Source organism: Pseudopipra pipra, chromosome 5 (assembly GCF_036250125.1).
Source record: "Pseudopipra pipra isolate bDixPip1 chromosome 5, bDixPip1.hap1, whole genome shotgun sequence".
NCBI classification, from domain to species: Eukaryota; Metazoa; Chordata; class Aves; order Passeriformes; family Pipridae; genus Pseudopipra; species Pseudopipra pipra.
Genome location: NC_087553.1, coordinates 57,691,517 through 57,697,897, shown reverse-complemented (window position 1 = coordinate 57,697,897; position 6,381 = coordinate 57,691,517). Strand labels below are relative to the sequence as shown.

At 34.3% G+C, this 6,381-nt stretch overlaps 1 long non-coding RNA gene across 1 annotated transcript; it reads left to right on the top strand.

The window, feature by feature from the left end:
* The first annotated feature begins 1,941 nt into the window (after nt 1-1,941).
* Nucleotides 1,942-6,086, top strand: LOC135415305 (uncharacterized). The gene is made up of 3 exons (XR_010431068.1): nt 1,942-2,157; nt 2,917-3,000; nt 5,699-6,086. It is a non-coding gene; the product is annotated as an uncharacterized LOC135415305 (long non-coding RNA).
* The last annotated feature ends 295 nt before the right edge of the window (nt 6,087-6,381 follow it).

The window sequence follows — 6,381 nt, the reverse complement described above, 5'->3', positions numbered from 1 at the left end:
TCAGACCCAAACCATTGCCTGATTCTGGGATTCATTCCTTGAAGAGAATCTACCAGATATAAAGCTGACCTGCTTACATGCAAAACATTAAGATCTGGATATTTCTACAAAAATGCATTAGGTTAAATTGAAACTAATTTCTCCAGAAAAATTCTGTGAAATTTTTGTCTGAGTTGTAAAAATTATTGCCACTCATCCTAATTGTTAATAATGATGTTATTAATACAGATGTCAGCACATATAGTTTGGAAAATGAGCCTATATCAGAATTTACTCAATTGTATCTAATTAACAATAGAAATTACATGCTTGTTTATACTGAAAAAGATGATCAATTAGTAGCAGAGTCAACAGAGTCATGGTTTACATGACAGTGATTTCAGTTAGTTTTCTGATGCTTCTTTTGTTCTAAAAAACAGTAGCATACATATACTTTTTTTTAAGCTCCCACATACTCGTCAAGCATTCCAGGTGCATTTGGCATTTTATATTCACTACCTTCTGTTCCTCTGTCTATACATTACTCAAAAAAAAAAAAAAGTCAAAGTCTTTTTGTAGGGAGCTCAACATTCTGTGTTAAGCAGCAAAAAGATAGAAAAAAACATAGGTATGGGACTTTAGAAATTATTGTTATTGTTAACAATGTTTTAAGCATAAGGCATACTTACTACCACTAATCACTTTGACACAAAATGTTTCTTTTAATGGAAAAGCGCAGATGAAAAGTTCTAGAGGGAGATCCCTCACATGTCTCTTGACGTTTCATGGAGTCAGGGGCAAGTTTTGACACACAACAATTATCTAGCTAGTGGGACAATTTCAGTTTTGTATAAGAACACTGTGACCTCCCTCAGGTATATTCTTCGTCTGTGTGCAAGTTGCAAAGACTGTAGTTGTGATTAATTTTACTGTATGGATACTGATTCAGTGACACAGCTTTGATCTATTTATAACAGTTTGCCTAGCCAGTGGCCAGGGTAAATTGTTAAGTCACAAAAATGTAATTGGCCTCTCTTATGCTACATAGCATAAAAATTCAGTCATTGATGCTGTTATTTTGTTCTAAACTCAAGTTCATTTTATTCCAGACCGATCATGGACACAGCTGCACAAAACACAGAAACTAAGACTTCAAGCATATACCCTGAAGCAATAACATTTAGTCCCTGAGGTTATTAGAAACTCTTTAAGTAGACGTAGCACAAAGGTGAAAATTCGTCAGCTGAGATTAGATTTTTCTTGTTAACTAACAGCTATTATGCATGACACTTCGAGATTCATTCTCCAGTGTGTTACTGTACATAAAATAAAGGCAGATTGAGTGATTGACAGATAACAAAGCTAAGCTCAAGTAGACCAAAGTTTTCCCCGGAGAAGTTTGAAATTGTTTAATGCTTTATTTTAATGTCAAGAAATTCTAAAATAGGAAAAGTGGGTATTTTTTGTAAGGAAAGAAAAAAAAGGAATCAAAATCTGAATTAAGAAAATATTAAAACCTTTAATGAAAAAATATTACAACTTACCAAATGTTCTAAACAATCACTTCTAAAAAAAAAAGATCAGGGAGTGAACTGTCTCAGATGTATCAGAAATGGATGGAGGTCTGCAAGGCAAAGAATTGAGTCCTATAGCTTAAATTTACAGACTTAGATAATTTCTAAGAAATAAATGTGTAGGAATTTGGGAGGAGAATTTAACTAAAGTCGTAAAATTAACTCAGAGCAACTAAGAAAAGCAATTGACTTTTCTGTGAGAAATCAATCATGTCTTGCAAGTTTCAACATTTTATACATGAGCAGGAAAGCATAAAATCTTTCTTCCTGCTAGTAAGTGTAAATCATGACAAGTAAAATAAAAAAAATAGGTGAAAGGGAAGAATTTTCTGAAGCCTTAATTTTTTTGATATTTTGAACATTTTGTACTTTATATTATAAAAATTGAACTCTTTTTTCTAGGCAAAACTGCAAGGTATTTGAAATGGAATTAGGCACATGATAGCATAAGGAGCTGAGGTATTATTGTAAGGATCAAAGCAGATGAAAATCCAATATAATTTAATTACAGAGGAATTAAAATATCAAGAAAAGGAAATGTTCAGGAATCAAGAACAGCTAGAGAGAAGAAAGCAGATGAGTATCAAATCTGATGATTAATAAGGTACCTGATGTGTAAATACTCATCATTACTTCTGATAAGTCCATTTTAAGATCTTCAGGGTGGATAAATGGTTATTCTGATGATAGTCCATTACTCTTCTGTTGATGTCAGGTTCATCAATGTCTGAATATTACTTCTTTGCTCTACGTTTATTCCTGTGACGTACTAGAAATATATAATTTTGAATCAAAGTGCTAAATACAATGATTTAGTTTGAAGGTGGTGGTACAAACTGTTCCTTTGTGTTTGTGTGTGTGTATCTACAGTTTTCTGTCCAAAACCTGAGAATTAACTATTAAGCTGTAGTCCTTCTGAACATCTATTCTGAAAAGTCCAGTTGCATTGTTCACATTGTATTCTCTGAAAGACCTACTGAAGACAAGAGCCCAGATGAAAATTTGCATATTAACATGCATAATATATTATTATACTTTTTTCTTTTTCCAAACTGAGAGACCAGTCTCAGAGACCACAAGTGAATTTTTAAGATAGAGTCATGGAATCATTTAGGTTGGAAAAGACCTCAAAGATCATTGAGTCCAACTGTTAAATGCAAAAGTACTACCTTTACTAAACTGGGGTGTCATAGACATAATCATCTAAGAACATTAATAAGCAAGTCAATTTTTCTTTTTAGACTTGATGATTCTAATAAGGCATTAGATGTGCAACTAAGGAAAATAATTCTCCCTAAAGACTTGTTGGTTTTACTAAATTCACATAAGCATAACTGTTCACAAATGTCCTTCTTTGCTGCAGTCAGTCCTTCAGACAGAATGGCAACAGGCACCTTGAGGTATGGCACAAGCCACGGGACCAGAGATGATGGATGAATCTGAGTAGGTGAGGTGGCAGAACACATTAGCGTTTCTCAGTTGCGACTATGAGTCAGCAGAAAACCTTAAACTGCCATACGGACATTTAAAAAACATCATCACAGTTACTGTTGGTAAGCCTGAAGGCTCACAACATCAGGACTCCAGATGAACGTCCGAGGCATAAAAAATTTAAGATAAGAACACTTTTTAAAGTAAATAAATAAATAAAGATTGATGGGCACTCTAAGAGTTCTGAAGTTTCTCATTATTTCGTATGAATGATATAATAGTATATTGTAAGTTTTTAAATTTAGTTTTTCTGAAAATATTCTGTTGAAAATTACAGCTGGAACTTCAGATTTTTCTTTTAGACCCTGACTGTCAGGATAATTAATTCAAAAACTCTGAACACAAGCTTATAATTATGCCAAAAGCCATCCCTGAAACTACTGCTCTTTCATTATATTTCTTATTATTTAAATGTATGTATGGTAGTAAATGGAAGAGCATAAATTACAGCTCCATCCCTAGACAATACCATCTGCTGCCTTCCTGTGGTTCTTTCCGTGTCTAACACTTCTATGAACATCATCAATGAGTCACACAACACAGCCAGTAGTCACTCCTGTGTGTGAACAGCTGAGGTGGGAAAGGGATATTTTTTAGATAGAGGAGATATCTCTACAGGGACAGGATGATGGATTTTACTCCTGATCCCATCATCAACTCAGTTTCATTTGGGGCACATCTATCCTGTAGTTTCTTTCTTGGTAAAAATAAAGATGTTAGAATATTTTTCTGAGAAAAGAGATGTGTTTATTATTGACTTTTAAACATAATAATGTTTCTTTTTCTAAGAACAGAATCTTGAATCAGAGCTCAATTCCATATGGTTTAGAAAAGAAATTAAACTTAAAACTGTTTTATACCCGAAGACATTAAAAAGAAGAAAAAGTAAAATCAAATTATCATATGTAGTTCAGCTCCATAGTTTCTTGCACAATGCTAGTTACTTGCCAGTGAGATTCAACAGATTTTCAAGAATTATTTTCATGATATGCAGACTTTTTTTAGATGCTTTGTAGCAATGTTTTAGTCCTTGTGTCTACTCAGTACAGGTATTTGTTTTCCCAGTGGCAAATTCTTGATTAGTAGAAAATGTAGAACTGAGAAAAATGCCAATTCTAGTTCACTAATTTTAGTACAGATGGATAGCTGCTTTCATGAAAAGCTACAATAATATCTTTGCTTTACATAATCTGAAAGCTCATATTATCCTAGAGAAATATGTGCATCTGTGCAATCTGAAAGAATAAGGGAATGAATAAATTTCAATCAGTTGATAAAGTGCAAATAGAAATACATTTGCGGAATAGAAAACTTCAAATATGACTCATAACCTTGTAGAAAACATCATATCTATAGTTTTTATTATATTTTGTAGAGAAACAGTCTCAAATGACTTGCAAAAGTCTCCTCTGTTTCCCTCCCTCATCGATCATTAAATTTAATTATATACAAATTAATACATATATATTCATATAAAGCTATTTCTATCTCAGTGCACAAAGAATTTGTTGCAATACCATGTCTTCTATACGGAATGATCCAGTGGACCTTTGCAAAATCACTGGGTTTTCAAAAAGAAAAACGACAAACATGCTAAACACCTTTAGGTAAAATGTCAAATAACAATTTATAAGCAAAGTATAATTACCCAAAATCCCAGAATCACAGAATATGCTGAGTTGGACCCACAAGGACCATCGACTCTAACCTTTAGCTTTGCACAGAACCATTCTCAAGTGTCACACCATGGGCCCAAGAGTATTATCCAAACACTTTTTGAAATCTGTCAGGCTTGGTGCTGTGACCACTTCCCTGGGGAGCCTGTTCCAGCGCCAAACCACCCTCTGGGTGAAAAACCTTTTTCTAATATCCAACCTAAACCTGCCCTGACACAACTTCAGGCTATTCCCTTGAGTCCTGTCACTGGTCACCAGACAGAAGAGATCAGTGCCTGCCCCTCCTCTTCTCCTCATGAGGAAGTTGTAGAGTGCAAGGAGGTCTCTCCTCAGTCTCCTCCAGGCTGAACAGACCAAATGACCTGAGACACTCCTCATACGGCTTCCCCTCAAGGCCCTTCACCATCTTTGTTGCCCTTCTTTGGACAATCTCTAATAGCTTAGTATATATATAAAGAAAAGTACCAGTCTTTTTGAATCGTAAAGGAAAGGACCAGATTCATTGCTACAGTACTGCAAGTGTTTCCTAAAGGTTAATTTAGGGAGGTTCAAATGTTCAGAGCCTGTTGATGCTGAGTCATTTATGTGTCCCTGTATTGTATAAGGAAACAACTGAAAGCTTCTTTCTGCAAACGCTGCATCATTTGTCTGTCTTTTCACAATCTTTTACTGAAATTAAAAGGAGACAAGCAACTATGTGCAGCTAATGACAGGTTATTGTTTTTAGCTTCTACTCTTTATTGAAATGCAGTGGTTTAACACTGTGGAAGTTGGGACATAGAAAAGTATATTGAAAGTGTAGAAAACTAGTATAATAATAAAGGATGCTGCACATTTTAGGAAGGTATGGATAATAGCTTGGACTCTGAAGCTTGTTTATTGATTTCCAAAGTTTTCCCCTAAGGCGGATGTGATAAATATGGGCAATTTGTTTTCTCCACCTAACCAGAACAACTGAGTTTTAGTTTTGTTTGACAGGTTGACCATCCATTCATTCTGCGTGATACAAGGCACTGTCACTGTAATGACTCAGAAGGAAGAAACCCAAAATGGAAGCAATGCAGTTGGTACATCTGGTTTTTATCCCATCTTTTGATCTTCTACAGTATGTCCAATAAGAAGGAACAAGAAAACATAGTTGAGTTGCTTATTGGCTTATGGTCTGGCAAGGTTCTTGCAGTTTCAGAAACATTTAGGTCTTATTGAGTATTCATGCATTATTTAAATGTACACTATTTCATTCCTATAAATAAATTAAAAGACTGAGGGTTTTTTCATGGATATTAATTCTTGATTGATATTGGAAACTGAAATATCTGAAAATGGACAACATGGGAGAACAATGGAGAACAATTTATAACACAGAGAGAACATGCAGAAGTTGTTTCTCTCCTCGTATGTTCTTATTAAAGAATACACAGACAGACCGTATTACCCATTATCTGCTATAGTAACCACTCTTGCCAAGTGAATATCCTAAATTGTTGGTTTGGGTTTGGTTTTTTTTTGGAGGAGGTGTGAGGTATGGTTATAACATACAACATATTTTGTGTTGAAGTCAAAAAATAATACTTCAGTTATAAAGACTTTATATATACTAATGAAGAACATGTTTTTCCTTTGAAAGCAAAAAAAATACTGAAATCCTCATCTCTTGAAAA